At 39.8% G+C, this 21,978-nt stretch overlaps 1 protein-coding gene across 1 annotated transcript in view; it reads right to left on the bottom strand.

The window, feature by feature from the left end:
- Positions 1–21,978, bottom strand: part of LOC126106653 (centrosomal protein of 164 kDa) — a 675,221-nt gene that overhangs the window by 45,332 nt on the left and 607,911 nt on the right. The window lies entirely within an intron of this gene.

Here is a 21,978-nt window from a genome sequence, read left to right as displayed (position 1 = left end):
CCAAAGAAGAGCGGCGCATTTCGTCACAGGGTTATTTGGTAACCGTGATAGCGTTACGGAGATGTTTAACAAACTCAAGTGGCAGACTCTGCAAGAGAGGCGCTCTGCATCGCGGTGTAGCTTGCTCGTCAGGTTTCGAGAGGGTGCGTTTCTGGATGAGGTATCGAATATATTGCTTCCCCCTACTTATACCTCCCGAGGAGATCACGAATGTAAAATTAGAGAGATTAGAGTGCGCAAGGAGGCTTTCAGACAGTCGTTCTTCTCACGAACCATATGCGACTGGAACAGGAAAGGGAGGTAATAACAGTGGCACATAAAGTGCCCTCCACCACACACCGTTGGGTGGCTTGCGGAGTATAAATGTAGATGTAGATGTAGATGTAGACACATAAGATATCAGCACAAATAACAGATGGGATGTGGGAGAAGTCATTTCATCCAGCTGGAATGGGCATGTTCTGCAACTCTGAATCAGATATACTTAGAGCACTTGTGAATTTACAGCTAAATCATCTTGGTAGTAATGAGATGAACATTTTGGTGATATAGACAAATCAGTGTTCAGGATGACACCTCGAGTGTAACACAGTTGCAAACAGGGGCTACTGCTTCCATGCAATGAATAGAGGTATTGTATCTGTACCAGACATTATAACAAAGTGGCCCTGCCATCTCAGTGACATCTCCGAGTTTCCCATTTTATATGAAAGGCTCGGGTTTCATGGAACATCTACTCCTTTCATTGTTTTTGCTCCACTAGATGTATCCAAGTAACATGCAGACGAATCCTGGACAAATTAGTAGCCATAACATTGGTTATTTTATTTTATGTCATAATGAAGTTACATAATGAAAAAAAAAATTAACTGAACTGCACTGCCAATGCAAATAATATTATCTTTTCACCATAAAGATGACTCATTGAGTTACAGACAGGCACAACATAAATGTCTTTTACACATTATTGCTTTCAGCCATAGCCTTCTTCAGAAAAGAAAACACCCACACATATTCACACAAGCAGGTATACTTCATGCGCACATGACTGCTACCTCCAACCAGAATGCAAGTGTCACACTGAATGAAAGCGGTAATCCGGAGTGGGCAGAGAAGGGGGAGGGATATCAGGGTACAAGAGATGGGGAGTGAGGGGTGGAAGACTGGTGTCTGACAGAATTTGCAGGGACTAGATAACAACATGACAAGGCTGCTAGGTGCAGCATTGGGAGGTTGTGGGGGAGAAGGTGACGGGAGACTGGGAGCAGAAAACGAGAGGAACAAAGAAAGGGAAAAGTCCAGTGTATGCACTGGCAGAGGGTTGTGCACAATGAGAATGAGGGGACATGAATAGGAAGGAGGTGGTAGGACAGAGGGGGCAGAGTGTGGGGATAGTAGGTTACCATCGGTTGTGGCCAGGATAGTTTCGGGAACAGAGAATGTGTTGTAAGCATAACTTCCATCCATGCAGTTCAGGAAAGATGGAAGTGGAGGGGAGGATTCAGATAGTCCAGGTTGTGAAGCAGCCATTGAAATCAAGAATTTTATGTTCAGCTGGATGTTGTGCCACAGGGTGATACATTTTTCTCTTGTCCACAGTCTACAGGTGCCATTCATCCTGGTGGGCAGCTGGTTGTTAGTCATATTCTCTGAATGACAACTCCTTCTACTCCATAGAGGAATTTTTAGATATAAATTTAAAAAAAAAACAAAAAAATAATCAAAAAATAAAAGATAAACACAAAAAGTGAAAAAGTTGTTATATTAACTTAAGTATGTTGTTAAATTAATTTAATTATGTCATGTATTGGAAAATTTGACACGTTCCACATCATTACGAAATATCGTATTCATGATCCATGGAACTTGTATTAATCTAATCTAATCTAATCTAATCTAATATTAATATAAAAATCTGTGCAATGACTGCAGCAGAGCTGGTATGTGACATGGCTGCTTTAACAGGTAGCCTAGCCTATGATGGGGAATGATAAGTCTGGGGAAGGATAAGCCTGTGACAGGAGTGGAATAGAAAGTGCTGGCTGGTTGGATTGGGCAGGTCTTGCATCTGGGTCTTCCACAGGGATGGACCACGATGTTCTGGAGATTGGGTGGATGATGGGACACCACTTTAGGAGGGGTGGGAGGGATCTTGGATGGATGTCTTTAATTTCAGGGCATGATGGTAGATAATCAAAGCCCTGATGAAGGGTGTGGCTCAGTTGTTGCAGGTCAGGGTGGTATTGGGTGCTAAGGGAGTGCTTATTTGTGGCAGATGCTTGGTTGGAGGAATGACTGTTCGTGGAGAAATGACAGGAGAAATCTGTTTGTGGTCAAGGTCTGGAGGCGTGCCTGTCTAAAAAGGCCTTTGTGAGGCCTTCAGCATATTGTGCAAGAGAGTGCTCGTCACAGCAGATGCACAGTACATGGGTGGCTGGGGTGTATAGGAGGGATTTTATGGTGTGGAAGGGCTGGAAATTGTTAAATGCAGTTATTGTTAGTGGTTGGTGGGCTTAACATGGAAAGAGGTGTGGGTGGAGCCATCAGAGAGGAGGAGCTCAATGTCCAGGAAAGCAGCACACTGGTTTGAGGAGGACCAGGTGAAGTGGTTGGGAGTGAAGGTATTGAGGTTGTGAAGGAATGGGGATAGGGTGTCTTCACCCTGAGTCCAGATCATGAAGATATCAATGAACTTGAATCAGACCAGGAGTTAAGGCTTTTGGAAAGCTAGGAAGATTTCCTCTAGATGGCCCGTAAACAGATTGGAATAGGAGGGTGCCATGCAGGTGCCACAGCTGTGCTGCAGATTTGTTTGTATACCTTTCTTTAAAAGGAGAAGTAGATGTGTGTGAATAATGTTAGTATGGTGTATAAGAAATGAGGTAGTGGGTTTGGAGTCTGAAGCATGTTGGGAGAGGTAGCATTCAGTGGCAGCAAGACCATGGGTATGAGGGAAGCTGGTGTATAGGGAGTTGGGCATCAACAGTGATGAATAGGGATCCAGAAGGTAAAGGGTTGGAGGTGGTGGAAAGTCTGTGAAGAAAGTAGTTGGTATCTTTGACATTGGAGGCTCGATTTGGGCAGTTGGTTGGAGGTGTTAGTCAGCGAGGTCCAAAATTATTTCAGATGTTGGGTGTATTGGGTATCATAGAGGTGATGAGGGAGATGGACTCAGGTGGGCAGTTTTGGGAAGGGCATACGGATTTCAGTAGGGATAGGAGGCTATGTTGGACTTCTGGGATGGGATCATTCTGGCAGAGGAGGAGTCAGACAATTGGCAGAGGCCTTCCTTCAAGTAGTCACTGCATTGGTCATCCTTTCTTCTGTTGAAAGGTTAGTGCTCTTGGGACAGGACCTGTGAGGCCACATTGGATGTAAGGAATTCCTGGAATGTGACCTGGGTGTGGTTATGTGGGAGAGGGAGAGGATCATGGTCAGATAGGGATATGAACTGGGGGCCAGCCGGGGTGGCCGAGTGGTTCTAGGTGCTACAGACTGTAACCTCGCGACTGCTACGGTCGCAGGTTCGAATCCTGCCTTGGGCATGGATGTGTGTGATGTCCTTAGGTTAGTTAGGTTTAAGTAAGTCTAAGTTCCAGAATGAGATTTTCACTCTGCACCAGAGTGTGCGCTGATATGAAACTTCCTGGCAGATTAAAACTGTGTGCCCGACCGGGACTCGAACTCGGGACCTTTGCCTTTCGCGGGCAAGTGCTCTACCATCTGAGTTACTGAAGCACGACTCACACCCGGTACTCACATCTTTACTTCTGCCAGTATCTCGTCTTCTACCTTCCAAACTTTACAGAAGCTCTCCTGCGAACCTTGCAGAACTAGCACTCCTGAAAGAAAGGATATAGCGGAGACATGGCTTAGCCATAGCCTGGGGGATGTTTCCAGAATGAGATTTTCACTCTGCAGCGGAGTGTGCGCTGATATGAAACTTCCTGGCAGATTAAAACTGTGTGCCCGACCGAGACTCGAACTCGGGACCTTTGCCTTTCGCGAGCAAGTGCTCTACCATCTGAGCTACCGAAGCACGACTCACGCCTGGTACTCACAGCTCTAAGTTCTAGGGGACTGATGACCTCAGCAGTTAGGTCCCACAGTGCTCAGAGCCATTTGAACCATTTTATATGAACTGGGAGAGGTTGGGTTCAATGTTGGGGTTAGATTGGCATTGGTTGGAGGAGTTGGTGGCAAAGGCATGTTTCCATTGCAGAGATTGAGGGAAGTAGAGTAGGTCTTTGACAAACCCAGCAACGTTAAACTTGGATTTAGGGCTTAAGGTGAGGCCTTAGTTAGGACTGAAACTTCTGTAAGGTTGAGGATTTTGGAGGAAAGATGAACAACAGTGTTACAGAAGTGTTTTGGCTCTGGATTTAGTGGAGCATTGGTAGGGAGTTTCGGGGAATGTGGCAAGTTGAAAAGGTCGGCTAGGCACGATCTGAGGGACTGATGAGGAGGAATACTGTGGGTAGGATAGGGATTGGATAGTGGTGCCCCAAGGCAGCAACAGGATGTCAGCAGGATGGATAATTTATGGATGTGGTGTCTGGAATGCTCTTCCAGGTGCTGGAGAGCAAGGGATTCAATTTCAGAGATGTGATGTATCTAGAAGGAATGGCACAGTAGCAGCATCTTGTGGAAGGAGCAGAGGTGGTTCTAGGGCGCCTTTACCATGGAGATGTGTTTCTGCAGTACCAGGTTTGTAAGAGAAAGGGACTGGCAGAAACTGAAAAAGTGAAGGTCATTGTGAAAGGAGAGTGGGATCCAGAGACAGGAATTTTTAAGGTTAGGCTGTTGGCTGGGGGTGGGGGTGAGGGGTTGTTCAACGGTTTAGGCTGTGTTTAAGGAACAGGATGTGTAATGGGGTTTTATCCAGGGAAAGGGATGCTTTTCCAAAATGAATAAGGGAGCATTCATCCAAGGTGGTAGGGATGGCATTGGGGAATCAAGAAATGGTGTATGAAATGGGCAAATGAAGGCGTTAGGTGGTTGTGACGGGAAATAGATAACAGAAAAAGATTTTTCAAAATATGTGCAGACATACAAAAATATATGAAAAGATAAGAAAATACCCAAAAATATGCACAGAATGGGTGGGGTATGGGAGTATGTGCTTGTTGAGATAAGGGAAGGAGTAGAGGGGGAGAGGGCATTGTTAGATCAAGGTTCACAAGTTCAGTTGACAAAGATAGATGTGGAAAATAAATTGCAAAAATGCTTGAGAATGTGGGAGGAAATATGACAGGAATAATTATAATTATCAGCAGGAAGAATGTGGGGCACAAGATTCTGCACCAACAATCTGCACAGTCAGGTAGCCATGTGTTGTGTGCAGATGAGATCATTGATACAGGGTGGTTCAGAGGTAGGATATGTGCAGTTTGTAAAGTGATACTGATATTCCAAGCTGGACTTTCCATTGTTTGATTTAGAATTATCTTTTGGAAAGTTCTGCACTCTCATGGTGAATTTTGGCTAGCCATAGTTGACCATAGTTGACTTGTCTCCAGTAGTGATTTCTGACATTATTCCCTTGGTTTTGTACAATACTATCTCACATTCTTTTGTTCTGGGCAGATCATGTGCACCTTTCAGTTGCTGAGGAGTGTGGTGAATAATCTTGCTTTACCTGACTTTCACTAGTTTTTGTTGAAACAGACATACTATTTACCTACAGTTGAGTGGCTTCCTTGGCCTCATTTGTTCTGTGTTGTTAGCATGCTGGAACCTAAGTTACTCTACTGTGTACAAATGTCTAGACAGCATTTTAGATGTGTATAACAGGACTGTGATCAAATAACAGTGTGACAATAATAAGAAAAGGATAGACAGCTACTCACCAGATAGAGGAGCTGTGAGTCACATACAGGCGTACCCAAAATACTGATATACTTTGGAGTTTTGGTCAATAGGTCTTCTTCTAAAGTACAAAATACACACATACATTCACACAAGCACAACTCTCATAAGAAGTCTGTTCAAAAAACTTCAGAACTTGTAATTTCATGCCAATGGTGTGTTGAAGCGAAATGCAGCAGGCATCCCTGCACACGCATGTGTTCAATGTGTAACTGTCATAACTTTCATTGTTGTATGTCCGTTAGTTATTGTTCAGTGCTGTATTGAGTAGAATATTGTGTCACACATTTTGTGAATTTTGAGATGGCAGAGTTAGAGGAACAACACTTCTGCATTAAATTTTGTGTGAAGAAAACCTTTACAGAGACACACTGAATGATGCAGTAAGCTTACAGTGATGGATGCTTAAGCTGTACTCAGAGTTATGCTTGGTTCACACGGTTTAAAAATGGCTGGACAGAAGTTAAAGATTACCCTTGCTCAGGAAATCCTTCAATGTCTACCAGTGATGCTCACATCAGGAATGTCAACGAAATTCTGGGTGCCAATCAAAGACTGACTGACCGGAAGATTGCAGAAGAATGTAACATTACAGTTGGATAATTTCATGAAATCCTGACACAGCATCTTGGTTGTCCCATGGCTCATGAGCTGAGACCAGAAAGACCTCCATCTCATAATCTGCGAAGAGCTTTTGGATCGTACAAATGAGAACCGTATGTTCCTTAAAAGAATCATAACTGGTGGTAAGATGTGGGTCTACAGTCATGATGTTGAGACCAGGACTCAATCTTCATAATAGGTCATGGAAGGTTCTCCAAGATGAAATAAAGGCTCTTCAGGTCAGGTCAAATATCAAACTGATGCTGATAGCTTTATTTGACTTTGAAGGATTAGTTCATCATGAATTCGTACCACAGGGACAAACTGTTAATCGATAGCACTATTGGGACGTGTTGTGACGTGTGCAACAAAACATGAGAGGGAAATGGCTTGAAATGTGGAGACAATTCATGGCTCTTGCATAATCATCCCTGTTGGTGTGTGACTATTGCATGAAAAATGAAATCACTGTGCTGCCTCATCCTCAATATTATCCAGACCTGGCCCCTGCAGACTTTTATTTATTCCCAAAGTTGAAAACCCCATTTGAAGGACAAAGGTTTGCAATGACAGATGACATAAAAGAAAATTTGCAGATGGTGCTTCACAGGGTTCAGCAAGAGGCATACCAAGACCATTTCCCGAAGTGAAAATGGCACTGTGAAATGGAAATGGTTTTGGGAGCAGTGAATCAGTTGTGGAAGACAGACCACACACAATAAATAAATAAAAGGTAAGCACAGAAAAATTTTGTCGACAAAGTTCCAAATTTTTTTGAACAGACTTCATACACATGATCACCATTCTAGCCATGAGGCCCGCCTCAGTGGTCATGTGTATGTGACTTGTGCTTGCGTGAATGTGTGTGTGCATTTTCTGCTTTAGAAGAAGGCCTTTGGCCAAAAGCTCAAAGATATAACAGTCTTTTTGTTGTGCCTGTCTGTGACTCAACATCTCCTCTATATGGTGAGTAGCAATCTATCCTTTTCATAATATTGTCTTTTCCATACTGGATTTTTCATTGTTCAAATGACATTATGGGCGGGCAAGTATTATTGTCTCAGCTGAAAGAGCAACAAATTACTCTGATGTAATTCATGGAATGATGTTTTGTCCTACTGTGCAGTGGCATACAGCAGGCTAACAGATGAGTGCATATGACTTGCCATTACATCTTGTAGTGTTTACTCAAGATGAACGACGTCAGACATAAGTACACTGGACAAAAAAATTAATTATTCTTGAGAGACATCAAGACAACACAGTGTAAGGATGTGCTGATATCTGTGCAACTTCCTATGTTCACTTGGGGCATGCAGGCATCGCATGAAGGAGCAAGGGGGCACATGTACTGGTGCAAAGGCGCATATGCCTCTTATTTGTGCACACGAGCCACCATGCACAGGCATCGCATCGTCCCAGATGGGGAGAAACATGCACCGATCATGTGCCTGTTGCTTTTTGCTCCTTGTGGTGCTTTGTTTCACAATGTCCCACTGTTAAAAGATTCAGGTTTTCACAAGCATTCTAATGTTCCTTTGCGTTAGCACGTTAGCTGTGTGGTCTAATGAGAAACATATGGAATTTGAGCAATATTATTGTGGATTTCCTCTTTTCTGACTGGTTAATTCCATAAATTATAAAGACAGAGTGAAACTAAATAACTGTCTACATTTTCTTGCTAATAAGAAAAGCCTGGAAACAACAAAGGCACATTTAAACAAAATAAAAAGCTTTTGTCCCTACTTTCCACGAATACATGTTGTAAAAGAGGAGTGGTTCTGTTGCCCTCAGTGCACTGAAGCCATGTTGATTCCTTTACAAACTGCTTTGATGCACAAACAATTTTTGTCAAGCAAATAAAAGAACACAGAAATCTCTAGTAGAAATGCACATATGTAAAGTACAGAGTATTAATAACTAAAGTTCCAGTTTCAAAACACTATAGGAAGAGAACCACAGCTCAGAATGACATCACATGTGAACTACATATTGTTGACACAGGGCGAAACATAATGGGAAAAAGAACTGACCAATAGATGGCACTGCGTCAGAATATGCACACCAATAGACATGCAGCACACATCTGCTCCTCAGTTTGCATCCAAGGTTGCCTACATGAGTGTCCTCACAAAGGACTGCATGCTGCTGGTAAGGCTCTTTTACAAGGATGGTGACTCTGCACCAGTAGCCCAGCAGAATTTGTGGACACTCAAGGGTATGAAAAAAGGCATTAGTCTGATAAGGGTCTACAGAAAATTACAACAAAATTCAAAAAGACGGGTTCTTTTGAAGTGCAGTGTGGCAGAGGGATCAAAGCAGTTGATCCAACGCCTGTTGAAGATGTGGCCACAGCATTGCAGGAGTCAAGCAGTGCTGTGCAGACATACAGTGCACAGGGAATTTCCCAATGCTGGACATACCTGCAAGCAAGAAGCACAAAATTGTACAAAATATCTTGCATTCTACCCTTACAAAGTCACCCGTGTTCAGGAGTTGCTTCCTGCTGACGTGTCAGCAAGACCATTTGCTCAGGAATTTCTTACTTGCATGGAAGCAGACCATGAAAGGCCACAGAACATTCTGTGGACAAAGCCAATTTCCATCTCCAAGGACATGTCGATAAGCAAAATTGCTGAATATGGGCAATGACAATTTGCACGTACATCAACCACTGCAATGGTGACTGTGTGGTGTGGGTTGACACCATCATTTATTGTAGGGTCTTATTTCTTCGAGGAGATTACTCCTGGGGGTCCTGTTACCTGTACCATCACTGGTAAATGCTATGAGAGTCTTTTGTGCACCATTGCCATTCCAACCCTTCAGCAGTGTGGATGTGTTGGTAGGACCACGTTTATGCAAGGTAGCACTCTTTGACACATTGTGCAGCCAGTGAAGTGGCTGCAGCAGATCTACTTTGGAAATGCTAGAATTATTAACCGTCGTTTCTATACAGTCTGGCCACCAGATAGCTGATTTTAATCCATGTGATTTCTGGCTGTGAAGTTATTTGTAAGAAGTCGTATTTAGTGCTCCAATTATGAACATACGAGGGTGATTTGAAAAGTTCTCAGAATGGAATAGAAAAAAAGTACTTACATCACTGAAACTTTTTTTTATTTTTCAATGTAGTCTCCTTGTAGATTAATGCACTTGGTCCAACAATGTTCCAGTGCCTTGATCCCATCGCAAAAACGAGTTTCCTCCAGGCCTGCAAAATAGTTGTCGACTCCGGCTATCAATTTTTCGTTTGAAGTGAATTTTCATACACCAAGAAAAATTTTCAGTTTTCGGAAGAAATGGAAGTCTGACAGAGCCATATAATGTGAATAAGGTAGGTGTGGCAACAATTCATACATTAGTTCATGTAATTTTGCCATGGTGATAGTGTGCATTTTGATCCAGCACCAAGAATCGTGGCACCCATCTTGCAGATAATTTTTTCGTTTCAAATTCTTGAGTTAAAATGTGATACACCCTTTCAGATGACATCTGGCAAGTGTGACCAATTTCACGCACTTTCAATCAGCGATCCTCTGTGACCATTTTGTGCACTTTCGCATTGATTTCAGGAGTAGTGGCACATCTTGACCGACCACTGCGCATATCGTCATCTAAGCTCTCCTGACCAAATTTAAATTCATTTGTCCACTTCGCAATAGTTGAATATGAAGGAGCAGAGTCCCTCAGAGTATTCTGGAAAACGCCATGAATGCCCTTTGCCTTCATACCTTTCTTTCCAAAGTACTTAATCACTGCTCGAATCTCGATTTTTTCCATCTTCACAAATCCCTACACAAGACCAACAACAGAGCCACGTCACCACCACAGCTCTCTTCCGAGAGCACTGACGTGGCACCTGTTTACAGACAACAGTCAATGAATAACACGTGAACAACTTATTGCACTAGTGCTGACCTCTAGTTGTGATTTCGAGAACTTTTCTAACAACCCTCATAGCTCAACTGAAGGCATGCATTGCACAACGCATTCTGAAAATGATCCCTTAGATATTCAATCTGTTGTGAAATGGGGTGTTTCTCAATTTCAAATTGTGGTAGAAAACAATGGACACCATATTCAACATCTTGTGCAAGTCTCATGACAATTGAAAACCAATTTCATTTCAAAATACAAAAATATTTTTTTGTTCCTTGACATTTCCCCCTTCATCAATAAAATGCTGCTCAAATTTGATGTCATTCTGGGCACTGGTTCTCTTTCTACAGCATTTTGAAATTGTAACTTTAATTATGGACACCCTTTACTTTTTGATTTACAAATGGAGCTGGAAACCCAACATCTAATGTCTGGTATTTCTATATTAGCTGTCACCCAGTTCTTGTATGTTGCAGATCCATATACAGCAAGCTCTCTGAGTAAAGCATAGCACTTCACAAGCATATTAATTTGATGATTGCTACTTTTTTCTTAATAAAAAGTTTTCTCATATTTAGAATTCATCATTATGATTCTTTGAGATAAATAGTATACAAGTACTTGATTATTCTTGACCTGTTAATTGTTAGTGTTAAGAATCCAACATGTATTTTGCTCTTCAAAGAAAGCCATGTAAATAATGTTAGGCAGTCCTCAGTCTGCCTTTAGAGGGCACATTTATGCTGCAGGATCACTGGTTGCACACCAGGCTAGCTCTGTTAAACAAACCTGCTGCCCACTGGCCAATCACACAGGTGCATTTAACCTGCAGCTGCTGTTCGATCTCTGGAGTAGCTCTAAGTGTGAATGAAACCACTCGTGTACACACACTGAGCAAGCGGCACGCATCTACACTCATACCTCAACTTGCGGGTGGGGTGAGCACAGGTGTACAGGGATCAGGCACGAGATGCACAAGTGTGAATGCACACTAACACTGTCTGCAGCCATGGTAATAACCTCTTTTCAGCATGGAAGAAAGTCCACAAGTTTCATCGGGTACACCATATCCACCCAAAGCCACTCATTGATGAGCAGGTGCTGTAGAGCTATGAAATTACAGGGAAGTTCAATTCTTTGTTTTACTCACTGTTCAAAACAGTCCCAGATATTTTCTACAAAACTAAGAGCAAATGATTTAGTGGCCCAGTTGACGTGTAACAAGGTGCTTTAATGTTTGTCAAACTAGGAAAATATGCTCTGTGGGCTGGGTCTTTTCATCTTGGAAGACAGGAGTTTCCATAACATATTTGTCCTGAATATGTAGAAGAAAGAGCAACATTTTGTCATCAAATATGTGTAAATAAACATCCTCATTCACATTCATGGTAATCTGAATGAGTAGGTACAAGTCATGGTAGAAAGAACACCCCCATAACATCACAGAACAACCTTTGGCCTGAAGTACACCATCCACTCCTGTAGGTTAAATGTATCAGACCATTGATGCACTCAACAACTCACATCATTTGAAAAGGGGTAAAATAGCGACTTTTGATACCACACTACAGGCTTCAAATTGGATACTGTAAATGTTGGAGTTTTTGTCCCATTGAAGACACACAGTTTTATGTGACACTGTGAGTACTGGCCTTTTGCAAGGTGCCCCACTCCTGCAGGTTCCTTCACAAATGTTCACTTAGAAACAGCTCGAGATGATCCTGAATTCATTGACAGCAGCAATTTCTGTTGGGTTTGAATCCGAATGTTATCGACAATATGTAACAGTTTTTCTGCCCCTGTCTGTAAGGGTCATTTTATGAACAATGTTATTAGACAGTGTTAAACGACTGCGGTTGGAACACCATTCTTTGTAGGTATGATGGACAGTCCGCATTGATACACCAACAAATCGGGCAGCTTCATTTACTGCACAGTCCCAGATATATCCAGACATGACAGCTCCTTTTTGCCATTGTGTCACAACTCCACACAAAAGACTGATATACACACAACACTTCACTGTCATGTCCTATGTAAACAGTGGAGGGTCACATGTCCACCTGTTTTGTCCAGTGAGCTTATCAAAGGTGCATTTCATCACAGCAAAATATTTCCTGTATGATATCCTCACTCACATGAATTATGTCTCCTGTACAATGAGGTGACAAAATTCATGGGATATGCACATATACAGATGGCAGTAGTATTACATGCTCAAAGTATAAGAGGGCATTTCATTGGCAGAGGTGTCATTTGTACTCAGGTGATTCATGTGAAAAGGTTTCCGAAGTATTATGGCCACACAACAGGAATTAACAGACTTCGAATGAGAAATGGTAGTTGAAGCTAAAAACATGGAACATTCCATTTCAGAAATTGTTAGGAAATTCAGTATTCTGTGATCCACAGTGTCAAGAATGCGCTGACAATATCAATTTTCAGGCATTACTTTCCACCCTGGACAACGCAGTGCATGACAACCTCCACTTAACGACTGAGAGCAGTGGCATTTGCATAGAGTTGTCAGTGCTAACAGACAAACAACACAGCATGAAATAATTGCAGAAATCAATGTGTGACATACAACGAATGTATCTGTTAGGACAGTGCGGTGAAATTTGGAGTTAGTGAGTTATGGCAGCAGATGACCAATGTGAGTGCCCTTGCTAACAGAACATCGCCTGCAGCAGCTGTCCTCGACTCGTGACGATATCGTTTGGACTCTAGATGACTGGAAAACCATGGCCCGATCAGATGAGTCCTGATTTCAGCTGGTAGAGTTCCAGTGTGGTGCAGACCAAGCGATGGACCCAAGTTGTCAACAAGGCACTGTGCAAGCTGATGGCAGCTCCATAATGGTATGATCCGTGTTTACATAGAACGGACTGGGTCCTCTGGTTCAACTGCTGAACCAATCATTTTCTAGAAATGATTATTTCCAGCTACTTGGAGACCACTTGCAGCCATTTACGGACTTCATGTTCTCAAACAATGATGGAATTTTTATGGATGACGATGGTCCATGTTACTGGACCACATTTGTTCGCAATTGGTTTGAAGAACATTCTGGACAATTTGAGCAAATGATTTGGCCACTCAGATTGCCTGACATGAATCCTACCAAACATTTATGGGACATAATCAAGAGGTCAGTTCATGCACAAAATCCTGTACCAGCAACACTTTCACAATTATGGATGGCTATAGAGGCAGCATGGTTCAATATTTCAACGACTTTTTGAGTCCATGCCACATCGAGTTGCTGCACTACACCGGGCAAAAGGAAGTCCGACACAAAATTAGGAGGTATCCCCAGACTTCTGTCACCTCAGTGTAAAGATAGTGCAGTTTCAACTCTTGCATTGATACATATTGTGATTCATCTGTTCAGCAATCTTCTTAATGGTTTGAGCACCCACCACTAATGATCCAGTGCTATTCCAGTACTTGTCGAGTGCATCAGCGACAAACTTGTGGGACGGTAGCTTGCATATAACACTGTGAGGAGATAAGTCTCAACAGTAAGACTACTCTCAGTTCAGTTGTACAGAATTAAATTAGGCCATTGTGGCCCACTGCATTTTAGCATGGTGACAGTGGTTTTGACAAAACCGAGGTACATCTGTAACACGCTGGTGTGTGAAAAGGCCAGTGCTTCAGAGACGGAGTGCCCACTGTTTTGGTTGCAGTGAGAGCAGATGATGCAAGTTTTCATGTAAAAGAATAGTAGCATTTCAAGTTTAGAAAGAAAATTATTAATAGAACGGAGAGCATTATGCTTACAATATGTGGAACAACTGCTTACGACAGAAGATGAAGCACATTTGGTCAATACTGTATACTCCCATGATCTTGATTATGGTTCCTCATTCTTTTTTAGACAAAACTGGTTAACTACATACTTGAATTTTGGCTTCTCAGCCCACATCCCTTGTATGTCCACATGGAGCCAGAAGAAGAGAGAGAGAGAGAGAGAGAGAGAGAGAGAGAGAGTGTGTGTGGTGTGTGTGTGTGTGTGTGTATTGAAGTGCAGTGAGTATTAAATGATTGCATAGAAGAAGGGGCAGGAATGTTGTACAGAAGTTGAAAAAAGTGTAACGCTTGTGAGAAGTACCTTTTTTTTTCTTTTTTTCTTCGACGTTAACCACAGGACACTGTTTCTAAAAGTAGGTAATTGTTATATCTGACGCAGTGTGTGTTGCTCTTAGTTAGGCGATGTGTTATACTATGGTAAACACACTAATTACCAGTAACAGATTTTTTTCTGTCACATATTTTGCATTTTTATTCTTTTTTACACTCACAGTCAGTGTACTTGAGTGTTCCCTCACAGCTGATTTATGAACAAAGTTCATTAATAAACCAACTCAACCATCAAGCTTTGCACAATCCAAATGGCTGACAGTAGCTGTTAACCATAATTACCATTCCCAATAAAGGCTGTAGTTATAGAATATCACTGTTTCTCAGCTCCAGGAAAGCTTTATTTATGTCTGGTTGTCTGGCCAAAAATTCTGAAGCTTATGGTACATACCACGTTATAACATGTGTAAACATTTGGCTCCTGACTGCCATCTCTTTGTCAATTTGTCTAAATTTAAAATGATTTTTTTATGTCTGCAGTAAATAACAAATACTACAGTGCATTACATAGATGGAAGAAATAAGGAAGGAAATGAAAACACATAACCATGTGCAGGGAAAAAAATACAAAATCAAATAAAAACAAAACAGAAAGAGTTTTCATTTTTATTTCAGGCAGTTAACATACAGAAATAATGAAAGAAATCATTGCTGTAATTTACAAAATGATGCAAAACTGTAATTGAAAAGAAGAGTTTGAAACATAGTGCAGATATCAACATATCTGAAACAATTACGATTTCTCCATGCTCAAGAATGTAAAAATAAATATTCAAGTACAAAATAGACATATATAGTGCTTAGTGAGCAGAAAAGAGTTGTATTAAAAGTTTGCAACCAAAGTCAAGAGGTAACTTAAGCAGAAAGAGAAAGAGCTGTAAAACTTCAATGTGCATTCTTTTCTACAAGCATAGTATTTCTATGGAAATCTAAGCATGCACTATCACAGATATATGACCTGTGATCACAAGTGATATGAAAATCTAATTACAGTTTGTAATTTTTTGAAACAGGAATCAATAAAAGACTTAATAAGTATGCAATTAAAACAACATCAGGAATACTTGATACTGGCTGCACAGGTAAATACAGAATCATTTACCAGAAAATAAGAAATCTGACAATAATAAGCAAAATAAGACAACATATTTGTGTACAATGATGAGTTTAGGTCATTTGAAATTTTAAATCACAAATGATAATGAAATCTGCCTTGTTTAACCAACTGTAAAATTAGTGGCTGTTGTGGCATGTACTTTCTTTTGAGAATCAGTTTATACATTTTAAGATAATAAATAAATACTTATGTTACAACAGAAAGACAGTAGTAGATTAAATATTGATAGTAGTAGTTTTGTCCATTATTTTAATAGAAAAAAACTTGTGTTCTGTCAGTCACTGTGGGTTGAATGAAAGTAAGAGTAACTTGTATGCTTTTCTTACACTTGACAGACAAGAATTTTTGGTATACCGTAATGACTTCAGTAACAGCTTTCAGGAGGGTGGGTTGAATGAAAGTAAGAGTAACTTGTATGCTTTTCTTACACTTGACAGACAAGAATTTTTGGTATACCGTAATGACTTCAGTAACAGCTTTCAGGAGGGTGGTGATATTTGATGTGTTTGATTGTGTGAAATACAATAATGGTATTTGCTTCCAATTTTAGAATCTGGGTGGTAGAACAGCTACTTCAAAATAGCATGGATAAGAATAAAATTGGTGTGCAGCATTTAAATTGTGTGCTTCTTCTAGTACCCAAGTATGTTCCATTTTATTTTAATAGATGTCCTTATTAAGTCTAAATAGAAGATGTCCTTAGTTTAACAATTATTTTTAAGATTAATGTCTACGAAACCTGTAATGGTTACTCAGAATGAATGCTGCACATAGCTACTTTATTATTATGAAATATTTTTAACCTTTGGTCAAAAGGAGACTTTCACACTAACTCATCTATCTCCTTCATACTGATATGTTTCCTACATTGAGTAGGTCCTACTGGCAATTTGTCATAACACAAATCTACATAAGGCCATCCATCAATTGCCATTTCTTTTGCATTTGCTAATAGCCTCCACAAACACATCTCTCATCATACATATTTCCTGCACATGTTCCTTTGAGATCCTTGTGGATTGTACCAGTTTACATAACATCATTTCATTTCTCAGTCCATTTACATTTCTCTCATAGCTGTTCCACTTCTAAGGCACATTATGATCTTATAAATCAGGGCAGTAATCATCCTTTCCTTTTCTTAAAACCTATTTTCATAGCTGGCAAATAGGAAGAACAAGAACAAATTCTGGTGACACATCAGATTCCAGCCTTGTTTTATAATGACTTTGGCACTACGACAATTTTATAATGATTGTATTAATTTAGTGCTTCGATCAAAGTGATAATCCACCATTTCTATTGTAGACAGAAACCACATGCATGTTGAAAGGCACGTATCTCCTGCTAACACAAAATGTGGTTTCATTGGTAATGTACATAAATAACGATGATGCATCCTTCACTGAGAATGTGTATAGTTTGACTGTTATACGTCCGTGAAGGGTTTCCTTCATGATGGGATATACAGAACACAATGAATAATGAAACAGAGCTTAACATGTTGCCAACATTTGCATGTTATTGATGGAATTTTCTTGCCCCATCTAATAATAGTGCAAATACCTACATACACCAAATTTATAATAAAAAAGCGACTGGCTTTACCTATGCTGGATTACATTCCTCTCTTACAAGTTCTCCATTTCTTATCATTAATATACTCTCTTCCTTCATTAATAAAGGTACTACATATCTCTCGGTCTAGGATCCTATTAGATGTTCTTGTTCAATTTGTTAAAAGTTTGTCCCCCCCACACTCTTCTGTCTCTTACTCCAACAAACAAACATCAAGAGTAATGACTTCAGATTTTGTTCCCTTTCAGTGTGTTACTGGTGATTTGGTGCCAGGTTTCAAAGTAACAATAACATGTTTAATGTGTCTTCCATTTGTTTATATAATTTTTGCTTCTGCATTTTCTCTTTTCTTTATATGCAAGATTTATTTCCCAGATAGAAATGATGTTTGGTTTAATATGTGGCATTACTTACTTTTCGTTCATTCTGCATGTATTTCACTTTTTTGTATTGAATCTGTCTCTACTTTTTTGAATTTCATTGTAGTAAGATGTAACTTATTCAGTGAATTATGGCATCATTCAAACATATTTTCTGACTGTTTGATTTGCAATTATATAGTCTGTATTATCTTCAGAAAACAAGATTTTTTTGTTCACTATTTTGAAGAGCATGACAGGACAAGAAAAAGAACAGTGAAGAGAAGGGACAACAGATTTATTAAAGTTCTGTACAAATCACAAGTTGACAGCATTACGCAACAGCCAACACCACATGCAAACACTGAGCATCTCAGACATTTTCCACATCACCACTGGGCAACAATGAAACTGTAGGTAATGGGTTACTCCACATCAAATATAAGTGTTCTAAAAGGTATGTCACTGTTTAAGACAGAAAGAAAAATCTATTAGAATGACTATGTTGTAGTTCTTAGATCTTATCCAAGAGTATTTCGATTTTAGCATCCCATTTAGTCTATCAGGCAAACTGTAAAAATTAGGTTTTAATGACGTGGCAGCTCTATTGCTGAAGCTCTCAAGTGCCATGTCACAGAAACTTCATAATACTTCAATGGAGCACCTGATTATCATCTCTAATTATGCTGACAGTCAGTCTTCCAAATTCATGAACTATATAAAATGAAGTTTCAGTATTACTCTGACACAACACTGAACAGTCTTGACAATATTTACTTGTGGGACAAGCATTAAATAGCACATCTCGACATTAGCGGAACATTAAATTATAGCTTTACTTCTACAATACTTGTGACAGTTCCTCGTAGAATAGTTCACGTGAGTACTTAATAGGATTTATCTCACTGTGGGCATGCATCAACCACCGCAAACATTTTAAAGGGATGACAGCAAATCCGGATTACAGGGTGTGCCCCCTCACTAATATCCAAGGTGATGAACTTATGTTTGAAAGAAGCTGTGTTCAAAACACCATCCAAATGTTCCAATTTAGTTTTTTTGTGAATCCACTACATCACTTCAACCAATTTCTAGACCAGTTCCTTCCACACAACTAAGGACAATTCACCTCCTAATCCTTGGCCAACTGAGCTGGTACTGTGTCTTCAACAACATTGGATCCCGATGGCTGTCAAGCTCTTACTGCCATCATCTGTGCAGTTTTCACACATTTGCTCCACTTCCATAAGATTTTCGCATTACTCTCTCTCTGTCTGCCAGTACATGTCTCCTAATTTTCAAACTTCTCAAAAGTTTGCCTGTGCACTTTGGTTGCTTGGACTAGCACTAGCATCCTGTGAGAAAATGGTACAGCAGAGACTGTTTTACGAGGGGGCCCTATAAGGGTCTTAAAACCGTGTATGAATGAAATTGCAAAACGCCCCCTTCTTAGCCAGAGCATAGGGGTTGTTTCCATGAGGAACCAGGAGAGCACCTGTTAACCTTGAAAAATAGAAAGGATATATTTATAGATGGAGCTTGAGAGGTCTGTTACAAAGTAGGCCCAGATTACTCAATCGGTAAAAGCACTGACTATTCTCAGTGGTGTTGTGGCTTGAGCCTTGCATGTTGTTTTTAAATTTAATAAATATTACGGCCCAAGAGAAAAAATGTTACCTTCATTCCACATATTTTTGGCCCTGATGCTTGCTTACTATTTTAATTACATTTTTAACACAATAATGTTAATGAACTGTTCTATCACCTATGGTGGAACAATCTCATATATAAGGTTGAACAGCTGACACATTCCCCTTTTGATCCACTAATATTTGTTAGTTAAAATCGGTTTTCAGCTTATTAGGCCATTTTCAGGTAGCAATTGACTAGTGTCCCCAAAAGATACCAGTGTGCAACAAACCAAACCTTGAAAACAAAAGTCATTACCATAACAAATATTTTTTGCATCATGACATTAGGCAGGAAATGTCAAATAATGTGCTTACCACTCACGTTATGTATCAAATACTTTACAAAATTATTTGACACCTCAAAATACATCAACTGCAGATGGTGGTAATAAAAATTATTTGACATGCAGAATGTAAATACAAGGAAGAATAGAATTCAAATAGATGAGTCTGAACAATTAAACAAATTACAAAGCAGTATTGAAATATCAGTGAGTTTTAGTTTCTTAGAGTTGAAGAATATAACATGGAAATGAAGAAGCAGGCTCAATCAGCCAAGAGTGATTTAACTTTTTAAAAGTATTGAATGTCATAGAGTTTTAGAGTTGAAAAGGGACTGAACTGGAATCTACATGAAATGTTGAAAGTATGAAACACAGCAGTTCAGTCAATGCATTTTTCAAAAGCGCAGCTGTGTTTGAGAAAGTCAGAGCTGTATGACACATCACAGACAGCTGTGCTGGTAAAAGCAATATGTAATAAAACTCGGCAGTATGAAACTTTAGGTCACATTAACATCCTAAGTTAGATGACCCAAAAACCATCACAGACTTACTGGTCCCAACACCGTGCCGTTGTTTCTACCTGTGCACATTTTCTACATTTTTGCAAAATGTAACATGTGAAACAGTGCAATGGTTGACATCAGGTTAGCATTCATGAGCCAAGCAAGGTGGAACAATGAAGCATGGGAGGTGCCTCTCCCCATCTGGACACAGAGATTTATATTTTTCATGATTTATCTAAATTGCTTACTCGCTTACTGCCTTTGAAGAGGACATGAATGATTTTCTTACCCCACCCTTGTCCAACCCAAGCTTATGCTCTGTTTGAAATGAATTTGCCATTCATCAGAAGTCAAGCTCTAATCTGCAGTCTTTCCTTTAAAATTCAGTAGGACCATGGTTCAAATGCCTGTAAAGCTAATTCCAATTTGAGTTCCCTCAATCCACTTCAAATGAACTCAGGGATGATTTGTTCGATAGGAACAAGGACAGTTCTCTATTATGTTTCTTACAGCTGACCTACCTAGTGTCCACATCAAACAATTCCATCAAAAACTAGAATTTTTCTTCCTTTCTTTTTCCTCAAAAATATTTTAGCTAAAGCTTAGATATACATTAGAACAGTATTGAAATATAATAGTTTGGGAAATACATAACCATTCTTGTTAAAAACTACAGCTCAGTGTGAGATAATTTTTACATCTGTCATGTCACCCAAAGGGTCATTACAGAATTGTTTAAAATGCTTTCCGGATAAAGTATAAGCTACACAGCTCATGACTCTAGCAACTGTTTGAATTTTTTGTTTAAATTTTGCAGTTGTTACCTAGGAATCATTTTACCTCAGAGATTAAGGATTTCTGAGTTGAAATAATATTCACACACACTTTTTTCATCACTTTGGAGATCATAACAATTTCAAGAACAGTAAGCTATGAAATTAGTCTTTGTGCAATGCTGTTACAGCTGAGATCATTTGCTACTTCAACTAGTGCATCATTAGATCTAAATAATTCAGTTGCACCATGGATGCTGACTGCAAGTCTTCTTATTTGTCATGATCAATGTTTCCCACATCAATTTCAAGCCACCATCTGCACTAAACCATGCAGTAGCAGTGAATATGTGACTGCACTGCACAATTAATGGCAAGAATTAAATTGTGGTAATGAGTATATTTTCCATTGTACTCAACTACCATCGTCCCACATAACATGACACTACATGGCTTATATTTTCAAAAAGGTTAATCCATTCTGGCCACAGCCAAACTTCCCAACTATAATCACACAACTGGCATGCAGACTACTCATTTAATGAATGCTAGTCATCTTCGAATTACCCACCCTTGGAAACAAAGCACAGGACAGAAATTTTGTTTCCGTTCTTATATATTTTGAATATCACCCTTATGTTGACTGGACTTTCACTAAAGATCAACATATACATATCTTTTTCCATCTGCAGATGTATTATCATTTTTATCAAGTAAATTAAAATCCTGTTGCACAGATTTCATAGACATCCTGCTGATCTATCACATTATTCCCCATCCTTCATTTCCCACAATAAATATCATCCGTACTTGCTGGCATTGTCCATGATTTACTTCACATGGGCAGATTTCTGGGATAGCAACTGTAAACGTACTTGCTGTTGCACATGCATATTACACTAACTTCCTCCATTTTAATATCCACTCTTTCTGAAAAATGTACACAAATGGTAAGATTTGTTTCCAGAAAATTTCAAGGGGCATTCTTCAAAGATATAACTTATTCCCTCCAGTATTTCCTATACCTGAGATTATACTTAGACACTGTGGCACTTGTAGGAAAGAACAAACTGGTTGGAATGGATGCAGCCTGCTGTCAACTGGGCACTATTCAATATTAATTTTTTCACTTAGTTGGCTCATGTTCCCACCCTTTCCCCATATTCAAAGAAAT

Source organism: Schistocerca cancellata, chromosome 10, assembly GCF_023864275.1.
Source record: "Schistocerca cancellata isolate TAMUIC-IGC-003103 chromosome 10, iqSchCanc2.1, whole genome shotgun sequence".
Taxonomy (NCBI): domain Eukaryota; kingdom Metazoa; phylum Arthropoda; class Insecta; order Orthoptera; family Acrididae; genus Schistocerca; species Schistocerca cancellata.
The sequence above is the reverse complement of the archived record's forward strand: the minus strand, read 5'-3'. Positions and strand labels throughout refer to the sequence as shown.